The sequence below is a fragment of the Diplotaxodon limnothrissa genome, linkage group LG10 (genome assembly GCF_057381915.1).
Source record: "Diplotaxodon limnothrissa isolate DT_005_m linkage group LG10, D_limnothrissa_male_GT1.1, whole genome shotgun sequence".
Taxonomy (NCBI): domain Eukaryota; kingdom Metazoa; phylum Chordata; class Actinopteri; order Cichliformes; family Cichlidae; genus Diplotaxodon; species Diplotaxodon limnothrissa.
In genome coordinates this window covers 32,645,031-32,656,899 of record NC_140605.1, presented here as the reverse complement: position 1 = coordinate 32,656,899, position 11,869 = coordinate 32,645,031, and the positions used below count along the sequence as shown (strand labels likewise).

The following is an 11,869-nucleotide window of genomic DNA, read 5'->3' as shown; positions in this document are numbered from 1 at the left end:
GTCTCAATTTTCCAACTTAAGCAGTCAGTTTTCTTTTCCCCAGGTTTGCTAACCCAAATTTTGATTTCCCACATTAAATAATTCCTATGTGTTCTCACCTAGTCTTCTCACTCTGTTGTCCTCTCCCACTTCAACAGTCCAACAGCCGGCAGTTCTCCTTCAGCTTTGTCCTGTGTCCCACTGTCTCTTCTTGCCATTTTACTCCACAGGTGGCAAATGTCAAACTCCAACTGTTCAGTTCTCCCAAACGTTTTCTTCACATGCACAGTGAAGTCACAGCCACTCTCACTATTGTCCTCTGATGCGGTTGACTTCGTGCTAGTGGCTGAAGTGCTGCTGCTGCTGCCTTCCTGGGCGACTTCTTAGCAGCTGCTGCCGGTTTCTTGGCTTTGGCCGCGGCGGGCATCTTAGCTTTGGTCTCAGTAACCCTGTTCATCTTGAAGGATCCGGAGGCCCCGGTGCCCTTGGTCTGCACCAGAGTGCCCTTCGCCACCAGACTCTTGATGGCGGTCTTGACACGGGCCTTGTTCTTGTCCACATCGTAGCCTCCGGCAGCCAGAGCCTTCTTGAGGGCGGCCACGGACAGGCCGTTGCGCTCCTTGGAAGCGGCCACGGCTTTCACAATCAGCTCGCCCACGCTGAGGCTGACCTTCTTGGGCTTGGAAGTCATAGTCTTCTTCTTCTTGGCCTGAACCTCGGTGCAGGGCGTGTTTATGATGGAGCCTTTCCCACCACAGCGCTGGCACGTTGAACGCATCATGAAGGGTCCATTTCTTTCATGTCGCTAGCCGCATGTGGCTTGCCCGAGTCACTCAGTCCTTTTTGAGCATTTCAACATGCTGCCGCCGCAGACCCTGGCCTCAGATCCAGCAAGTTTAGCGCGCTGATCTCCAAAAAAGTCCCGAAGGCCAGAAAGACGTCAAATAAGTGTCTCGTGCTGAGAACTCAAACAAAAACTCCTCTTCACGCTGCCATCTTGCTCGCCCCTCCGTGAAATTCAACCAATCAGACAGGAAGATGGGTTTGCTTTCTTCTTCTGCTGCTGTTTATCCACATTACTGCTGCTTGTTGGGACTTTTTTGCTCAGGACTTGATGCTGTCTCTTTATCATGTTATTGCTTTGGAGCTGCATTCCTTGTCTTCAGGGAGGGGTGAGAGCTTGCTTGCTTGTGAGGTTGAGAGACACATGGCGCTGTAAATAAGTCAGCCAGAAACTTGGCCTGCATGTTTCCAATGATGTTAAAATATAACTTTCTTCCGACTGCTGCATGTGGAAAATTGATTCAGGTCTGCTTTTCACCTGAAAGTGACAAACTAAAACATTTTCATTATTATCATCACTGCTTAATCAACACACATCTCTCTCTCTCTCTCTCGCTCTGTGTTTTTGTGAACAATCCTTTCTTAAAAGCAGAAAATGAAATTGTAGTTGTTTTTGGCTGATCAACACAAAACCTTTTTCCTATGATTATTTTTCTTTTTCACTCTTTTTTTTCTTTTTTTTTTCTCGTTACAATAGCTGGTGACCTGCAGAATCACCGCTCTCACTCACAATCAAAGGCAATTACTTTTACACAGCGCACAAAAACACTGTGATGTCAGACACATTCACACTCACTTTTTCATCTGCATAAATAAACCATATGGCTGGAGATATGTGCCATGGTGATCCATAAGCATGATCACCAGTTTATTTAATTATTTTTAATCCAACAAAACAAATAAACAAAAACATGATGCTGATGCTACACACACACACACGAGTCAAGGTGCAGAAAAACTGCTCATGGAAACGCTGCACACTCTCTGTTTCCCTCTCTTTGAGTAGTTCTCAGACAGCTCTTGATCTGATAATGTGTAGCTTGCTCATCAGCTCAAAAAACAAAAACAAAACTGCAACGCGACATCACACAGTAGTTGCTCTGCCCACAGCGGCAAAGTCTTACACTTTCATATTCAACTCAGCTTCTCCATCATGTACTTTTAGATGTTTCATACAGGGTTGAGCATATTAGTTGTTTTCACAGGTGTGCTCTACATCTCAACAATGGCTCATAATAAGACGACAGTCTTCCACACAGGTCAAGTGCCTCTATGCACTTCATTAGTTTAAATATTTATCTATATCACTTCACCTCACATGTCATCGTACTGAATTTAAGCAACCACAAGCTTAATGTAGATTACTTTTAACAACTATCCACCTCAATTACGTCTATGGTCTGGCACACAGGCTGAAGAGTTAACGTTTTGTGTCAGCTGCCAGGAGCAAAGTCCAGCACAAACGTCTGTCTCCCTCCAACTCACTCTTGGTTGCTTAGAAACCCATGATAACAACAACAGTCGGTGTCACAGACCACGTGTTCTGCTCCGCACACACTCACACAACAACAACAACAACAAAAACGACGACGACGACAACAATGACAACAACACAAAATAGGCCTACTCCAGACTCACACCGGACCGCTCGGGACCCTGACCCAGTTGTGGGACGCTCACCCACTCGCGCGACAAAACCCAATGAAGGGACGCTCGGGACACACACCCAGGGCGATTTCAAAACCGGACACTCACCGGACGCTTGGGACCCTTGGGCGATTTAACCAAAACCTCTTTTTCGGGACACAAACCCAGTTATCGCTCCACAAAGCAGCGAACTTCTCAACGCCTCGCAAAATGGCGGAGACTGCACAACGACACGGTTATAGAGTCGGCCTCTTCAAACTTACTTGGCGTTGCTTAGCGTGTAATATCAGCTTCGAATCCCGCCGATCGCCATTCATCGAGGAGAAAGATAGACCGCGAATCCACAGGAACTTCCTGGCTGACGTCAGTCTTTCAGCGTGTCCCTCCTCCCCTCGGTGAATGCGATTCCAGGGCTCCGGCTCTCGAAGGACCAATTAATGATAGGTTTGTAGCTTGAACCCATCCGCTGGAACGTTAAAGGCAATATAATTACACTGCAAAGCAAGACACAAGTAGGCAAGCTTCTTCATGTTTCTCGTGCACGGGAGAGAACCGGACAGGCACCGTTCCTTCGCTTGACCCCAGTTGCTCTCGTCCGTTCTCCCATACACTGTCCTTTTATTGAGGTTACATGAATATGCATAGGTTCATTAACATACGACGTCTACATACAAACAAAGAGTACCTTGCCTGTGTGTGTGTGTGTGTGTGTGTGTGTGTGTGTGTGTGTGTGTGTGTGTGTGTGTGTGTGTGTGTGTGTACTGCTGATCAAAGGGTCAAACATCCTTGGTCAGGAAGAGGGTAGCCTCCCCCTCACCCTAGATGGTTCATCCTAGATAACACGGTGAGGAAGTCCTGCAGTTCATCTAAACAAAGAGCACTTAGACTAGAACAGATGTAGCTACGTTAATCCTACCATAAAACAATAAGACACGGTATGACCTCTCATGCTCCCAAAGTGCTGTCTAATACACACAAAGTTTGCAGACTATCAAGGATCAAAACCTCTACCAATCTACAACTGATTACAAAACTCTAAGCATATATAAGTAAATATTTCTAAGCATAAATGACAATCAACAATACAAATCTAACAACTCCCAAGCTAGGCGAGTGGCTCCAGCAGATCCCGGGAATAACATCGGAGATCTCTGTCCAGAAGAGCGCAGTCCTGGGAACAGCTAAGATACTGCGCAGGACCCTCAAGCTCCCAGGCCTCTGGTAGAGGACCCGAGCTTGAAGGATAAACCGCCCGCAGGGGCGTGCTGGGTGTGTTTTTTTTGTTGTATTAAGCTTTGCTTGTTCCATATTCAGTTTTTCAGCAAAACTTGTTTGAGTCCATAAGAAGAGATTCATTCTTAAATCTGGAGGAAGTTTTTTTTTTCAATAAATATTAACGTTAGCCCGCGACCTTGTTCCAGTTTTGAATTTTGGCCCACTGTGTATTTGAGTTTGACACCCCTGTTCTACAAGGTCTAATCTTTGCAGATATGGTCAGTGAGAAATTAGTTTTTCCCTTTTTGATAACAACAGTTGCTACAATAATAGTAACAATAATAATTATTTATATTTAAATTACTTCCCCACCTCGTCTGTTTTTTTGTTTGTTTGTTTTCTTAAGGTTCAGGAATGATGGCAACAGACACTCTGGTAGCAAAGAGAATACCAGACAAGGGAGGTTTTAGGAGAACACAGTTATTTCAGCCCACCCAAACAGGGTGTCGTGTCCACTCAATTGAGAAAACTAAACATAAAAAAACCTCCCGACTGGGCAGCCAGCCTACTCCCTCCTCTGGAGTATCCCGCCGCCCACTCTCTTACGTGATCAGAGGTACAAACACAAAGAGGTCCAAAACAGACTGTTGTGTGTCTGAGCGTGTGGAGGTGTTCTGCTCTCAGCTCAGAGCAAGACCAGAAAAGCACAGACATATGGCTTGTAAAAAATAAACAAATGCATTAAAAAAATAAAAAAATGACATGCTTAAACATCTAACCTGCTGTAACTCCAGCAGCTGAGTCAGATCGTTCATTTTTCACTCTCCTCTGTGCAGTCTGTGTAGAACCAGTCTACCTGTGTAGCAGTTGTGTTGCTGTAAGATGTGTTGCAGTGCTCTCTCTCACTGGCTTAACATTTCTCATGAAACAGTAGATCATTACTGTTGTGGTCAGAAAAACAAACGAGTTCTTTAAAAATCAGTCAGAGATTTTTCCTCATTTACATTTTTTATGACTGTGCTGAAGCCACTGAGAGGAAACCCTTTGTGTCAATTAAATGTGCATTATGGCGCTGAACTGTTATTCATTACATTCTCATGTACTTTTATGTAAGCAATGTTTTTTGTGTAGCAATATGGAAATGAGCTTTTCTAACGAGAACCTTGATTTTCCCTCATGGAGAGATGCTTATGTTTCTATGCGAACTGAAGGGTGAATATAAAATTTAAACATTGACTATCACCTTGCTTTTACTGCAGCTGTAGTAGCATTGATGAAAGCAGTATTTGCAAGAATTTGGACACAAAAGGCTGGAAAGGTTTTGTTCGGAGGGTTTAAAGAGACTGCCTCTCAGTGTGTATATTAGTCATGTTATTCTTTTAAAGAATCAGTTTGAGCCCTGCCCACCTATTTTTGTTCTGGTTGACTATAGTAGACAGGAACCAGCCCTGATCCTCAATGTCAGAGGTTCCACCTGTCACTCCATAAGGGGGCTAGCTTTAGACTCTTTAGCTGAAAAGTCAGGTTCTGATTTGAAGCTGTTATTAATATATGTACACTGAGCCAAAACCAATGCACACTATCATTTCAGTGATCAGCCATGACACCAGAAAGCGGATTCAGTTAACTCAAATACCCACTAGCTCAAAAAATATCATCATCCCCTCAGTGGGCCTGCACCTAGACCAGAAAACATAGCGCCAGAGCAAAGGACTAAATCACTGGATTCCTGGGACTTGTCGAAGATTCGTCAAGCTTCACACATTTGTTTTTTTCCCCCATCACCTATTCTACCATTTACATTCACTTTTAGGATAGGGTCTAAAGACGGGCTCTCCCCCATCTACAAGAACAAGGTGTACTTGGCTGTAGATGACAAAGGTGGAAGTGTGAAAACAAGAAAAGATTATTTCTAAGACAGACAAATGACAGGTACATGAACGCATGCTGAGAGGCAAATAAGAGCTGGGCAGGCCAAGTGACAGGAGTTTGTCTCCTTTTACGCAGGTTTGTAAATGTGGGAATGACTGGCAGCAGGAGGCAGAAGTTTCTTTGCAAAAGTACTCGCCTTACTAGAAATAATGATGTGGAATAAAAAGGTTACACATTCTGATAATGCATTTTTTTAATGAATCAGTGAGACAACATAAAAAAGATGGAAAAGAGATGATTCAAACACACAATGATGTAAAACAAAGACTGGGCGAACCAAAATTATTCTGGAAAAAAAGAAGCTGGAAATACTGGAATACATTAATATAGAAACACATAAACATTAGACAACACTGCATGGTGAGAGAACCACTTTATGACTGGGTTGGAGTCCAGAAGTGGCTCACAGGAGAGCCCCAAAAAACAACTACAGGCAACAGAAGTGTGAGAATGGGAATAATAGAAGCTGCAGTTGATGATCTCTCCTCTGATCCCACAGCTGGCATTGAACAGAAGCTACTAGGAGAGACAGATATATGACTGCCTGGCAGCACCTGTGATTTTTCCAAAGAAGGTAGGAGAACTACAGCCAGAGCTATAAATAAGGGTATATAAACAAACACTGAGAGACTTAATGTGATGTAAGGGATGTAAGTGATGAGGGATCAGAGAATATAGAGGGCACCGGTCCAGGAGAAGCTCTAGGAAGGAAACAATCTCATCTTTTTTTTGTCTGCTAGTTACACCATGAGCCTGAGGAAACACACATAGCAGATAATTATTTTAACACAAAGAGAGCAGACTCCATTATTGTCAACACAGAAGGATCCCTGCATGGAAAATGTTTAATTTGGCTGGCACACGCCACTGAACAAAAGTGATAATGTTTTAATAAAACAAAAAGTCCAGCTGGAAGATTTTTAGTGCCTAAATGAATCCGTTAAAGCAACAAATTTGTTTTTTTTTTTATAGAATTCAGTGCAATCAAAGAGTTGTGGCATAATTTAATGTTGTAGGCCACTTTATTGAACTTTCCATCAATTTGCTTCTGTACAACGGTCATATTCATTCGTGAATGCATGTAAGTGAAATTGATTTTACGCACGTCATCAGTGACATACCCTATGAGTTATCAGGTGTTTTCGGTCTTTTCAACATCACACACCTGGTCAGGTGAGCCAGCTTAGGGCGATGAGTCACTAGCTTCTTTGTCTCATGTTCAGCTTGATGCCTCCCCAGCTATATAAGTGATGTACCTGATGGATCCCTCAAGTCGCTATATATTCCTCTGATCCTCAGCAACTTGAGGGCCTGGTAGAGTGACAGGTTGGAAAAACCTCAGCAACCAAAATCAGTGGGGTAACAATTGGTCTTCCATCTCGTAATTGGCCACTTTCTCCTCAAGCGCTTCTCCCATCCAGTTTTCCCAGGGGGCACTCACTTCCACCAGGACCACCTGCCTGGAAGTTTGACATTAGAACCATGTCAGGCCTGAGGGTAGCCTTGCTATGATGTCCTCAGGTCGACCTTAAGCTGTCAGTCCTGTGCTGTTCCCAGAAACCTCTGTAGGGTTTGTGTCTTGTTGCATCTTCTCCCCAGCCTTGATAAAAGCAGCATTGCTGGAAAAAGACCCTTGTTCTGATAGCCTTTGCAATAACTCTCAGCACCTGGTAGTGGCGCCACTGATAACACCCCTCATCCACTGCTTTTTGAGCAATAGTTTAAGATCCTCTTCCCTGGCACAGCAGGCCTGTGGGGTTTCATTAAGATTAAGAAAATCTGGGGAAATCTCTGTACACAGAACATGAGGCTGAAACCTGATATCAAACAGCTGCAATCTTTGGGACACCACGGCCTCCACGAAATCACAGCATGGTTTTCAAAACTGCTTTTGAAAATAACTGGCAGAAGTTGCTTTTGAAAACCAGTGGCAGAAGATCCACAAATATAAGTTAAAACTCAATGATGCATTTAAGGGAAAAAAGTGCAAACAACTTAAAGATGAACTAAAACGAAGTAGAAAACTGATCTGTGGTCTGTCCAATGACCTGACTTGATATCAACTCACAGTTCAAAAACTAGCATCTATGAGGGTATTAGAGGTATATGTTACATTACATAACATGGAGAACTTGATCCATCTGCTCTGATTCCAAAGACGCACATATGAGTGGGAAAAAAAAGCACTTTACGCGCCATTACATTACACGCACATCCACGCCAAATAATGGGGCAGGTACTGGGCCAGAAAATTAACAGCTCGCACACTGAGAACAGCACTTTTACCCCTTTTATTGCATTTTGGTAGTTCCAAGTTCCTGCATTTTTCAAACTAGTGTAAGTGTTGATATCGTACTTAGCGACTCATATGGGAAGCTTATACAGATGATGGCGTTTTAAATATCATGAACCTGAAATTAGAATCACTTTTTAAAGATAGCAATGAAATAGAATTAAAAAGTAAAACACGTAGAAAAATGCAATACTGACTGGAGTGGACAACAACACTAGAACTCTGTAGAAGGTTTTTACAGAAATAACTTTTGCTTGTTACAGCATGACAACAGTACTTCATTGCATTCTGCATGTATACCAGCAGCATGGTACCAAGTGATAAACTGACCTGCCTTATATCAGGCCAGAATAGGAAAACATTCAGCCTTCAACTCTTACAGAGTGAAAAAAGCGGTGATGCAATCCCACTGAAATCATACACCTGCCCCAACCTTTTTGAAAGCTTTGGATCAAGTTCAAAATCACTGTTTTAAAATAATATAAATACAATTCATGCTTCAAAATGTGACATGTTGTCTTTTTACCATTTTCTATTAAATCTGTTTAAATAATTTGTCAATTATTCTGGCTGTATTTCATTGTTGCACGTCATCAAGACAGTTTTGGAAATCTCATTTGCAAATGGTTATAGACTTTTTCCACACACACAGTATATTTCTTTGCACTTGTTTGACTTTAAGATCTTGTGGATGACTTTGTCCTTTCCCTCCTTGTTCCGGTGTACAGGACAGATAGTTTCAAACGAAATAGTGTATTTTAAAGTATGTATAGGTTTTATGGCTTCCTCTGTGGAGAGATTCTTCTTCCTAATGTCTTCTGAGCTTCCCCACATGATAGATTGCTGCACTGTGCAGATTTCGCTGGGGAAGCTGTGCAATTATATAGAAAGCATCAGATGAGAATAGTAAAGTGGAACCATAAAACAATTCTGCTTCAGTTCTACTCTTCCACTCAGCATACCAGTAGTGCCTGATATTATTTCGCCAGTCTTGCCATGTGCAACGGTAATTTCTCTAGTGAATTACCACTTCTTGACCTTTCACGGCATTAAGAAAGGGCACTTTCATAAATTGTGTATGGAGTATTCCATCCAGCCTCTTTATCACTGATAGAAAAAAAGCAAAGGCAGCAAGACAGTTTTAGTCTGGGAATTTTGCTCTGGTCATGTAGGCAATATTAATGATTAAATTCAATCTTTCTTTTTTTTTTCCCCCCCTTTAATGTGCCTACAACAAACAGTAAAACAATATTTACAATAGCACCACTGACATTCATTAGTTGTGTTTACATGGATGAAATACATTTTGTTTAAAGCAAATATTATCAGTTCTTCAAATCCTGCTGACTCAGGTGCTGTATATATTTAATTATTTTTAAATAATCAAAACTCATATGCTGCTCAAATTTTAACTTATAATGTTGCTTTGGGTTTGACTTGTGTAGAAATGCCATTGTGTTGACGGTTAACCAACAGTCTGACTGACCGAGTTGGAGCCACAAGACTTGGAAACACAAGGGGTAAACTAAAAGTGGTTTTATTTAACTTAAACTAGGTGGTAAACTAATGTGAGCCAGAAAACTTGGAAAAACCAAATCAATGATGTTCAGTTAAACCATACTGCAAGGGCGAACACAACCAACATGTGACAGAGGATAAAGGGAAACTCAGACAAAATATACACACCAGGTAATTAGGGCAAGAGGACACACCAGGGAACACAGCTGAACAAAATCAGGCTAACATTGAGCAAACACACAAACTCCCTGAGCGGTCCCTTGGACCACTGTGAGCGACAGCAGACGTGAGCACTGTGGTCACGCCAGCATCGAATCCATCCAAGTTACATGTTTTATTAAAATAATTAAATTACAGCATTTACATTTATGTTAGACTACTTTTAATTAACTGCTACAATGAAAATTTAAAAAAAAAATCTTGTTCATGACCTGTGTAGTATGTTAACACTATTGGAAGTAAAAATAACTTTAACTCCAATTTTGAAAACACAACTTTATTTATTTATTTATTTTGCTCTGACTTGTATTATGAGTATGAGTCTGTGGTCTGGGAGATAGTCCTGTAACTCTCTGTCTGTAAAATACAGTATATAATGACCAATGTTGGGCAATTAATAAATTGTTACTTCTTCAAAAAGGTTTTGCAAACAAAGTTTTTTGCAGCATCAAGTCTGATGCCACACAAATTATTTGTGCCACTCCAAAAAATAATTTCTGTCCACTATGAGATAAAGGAGAACAACAGCCTGATACCTGCAGGCCTGACAGCAGGAGATGTATCACTGCTGTAACACCTGTAACATTCAGCAGTCGCCTCTTTGTTCTGACACACACAACAAAACTACTGACTACACTACACACTAACTACACAAGATTTGCGCTAAACGTGGCAAATCTCTCACATCTCAAAACACCTCCGTCACTCCTAAAACCTCCCCCTTCCTAGTTGTTTTTGGGGGTGTTGTTTTTGCTCACAGGCAATGAGTGCTTTTGAGCGTTTTCCTTATAAAACACAGTTTTTACCATTTCTTCCTGTAGTAAATATAAACAACGATAGTATTCAGGAAGAAAACAAACTGTTAGTGTTCTTAATTTGTGGTATAGTCCACACTTTTTCCGTCTGTCCTGCTCACATCTCCAATGGTTGTACACGTTGTCATTAACGTGGCTTCTATGGGCTCAAACTGTAGTCATAAATATTTTGTACTTGTAAATCAGGATTTGTATGTGTAAAAAAGATTTGTGTGTGGACTTAGCCAAAAAAAAACCTCTGCAATTTACAAGTACGAATTTTGACTCTATTTTTCTTCCTTTCATCTGATTGGTCAATGTCATGTCAATCACAAATGTAACAATCCAATCAGAGAACAGATGGGTTTGGCTGTCCGAGGGGTGCTTTTTTTTTAACTTATTCTCGTGAAGGACAAAACAAGACAGAACATCTTTAACTGGTCTTTTACTTGCTAGCGAGGGAAGGCAGCTATTTATTCCCAGTTACAGTTTACACAATACAACACAAGCACCTCCCATCGTAGAACCCCCTTGGTTACAAAAGACAAGGCACTGTGTGTGTGTGTGTGTGTGTGTGTGTGTGTGTGTGTGTGTGTGTGTGTGTGTGTGTGTGTGTGTGTGTGTGTGTGTGTGTGTGTGGCCTCCTGCTCACCAAAAGGATCATAAAAGCAGGACGCTTACAATAAAAAAGGATCAAAGGAATGTCTTTGATCCTATACTGCTTGAACTAAGACTTTACAAATTTAAGAAACACAATGACAACATTCAACAATTTGACTTAACATGGCCCACGTAGACTGTGAAGGCCGGGTCCTCAGGAGGATGCAACCCATGAATTTGGACACGACCCCAGAAAGAGTAATAAGAATAATATTAAAAACTTAGGAGCTGTTGCATTGTTGAAAACTGGAATTGGCTGAGCCGCGCTATGAATTCTGGGATATGGTGGGCCATGAAGCACACGCCCGACCCATCCTTCAAATTCGGGGAAAAGGAGGACGCATTTGTCAGTTGTATTCGGAGGAGTCTACTGTCATGAACCGGCTGTGTGGAGGCAGATGAGGACCCAAACGCAAAACTCACGGAGGCAGGAACTGAACTCAAAATCACTGCTTTATTGCAGGTTTCACAAAGGAACAGAACTAAACTGGGAATGCTAACAGAAAACCATGGGAACACAGAAAGACACACGGGTTCGGGGAGAAGACATTGACGACGCGACACTGACCTGATGGAGACATGCACATAAATACACAGAGGGTTAACGAGGGAAGTGGGAGCACATGGGGAACACAGCTGACACAGATAATCGTAACGAGACAGGGCGGGGTGAACACAACATGACGCATACTGACGAGAGACTGTCAAAGTAAAACAGGAAGTACACAGAGGTTCAGACAGGAGGAGAGAGAGCACGGGGAGAACACAG

General features: G+C 42.1%; 1 pseudogene; it reads right to left on the bottom strand.

The window, feature by feature from the left end:
• Positions 1-247: 247 nt before the first annotated feature.
• LOC146624752 (histone H1 pseudogene) lies at positions 248-1,049 on the bottom strand (annotated as a pseudogene).
• Between the last annotated feature and the right edge of the window lie 10,820 nt (positions 1,050-11,869).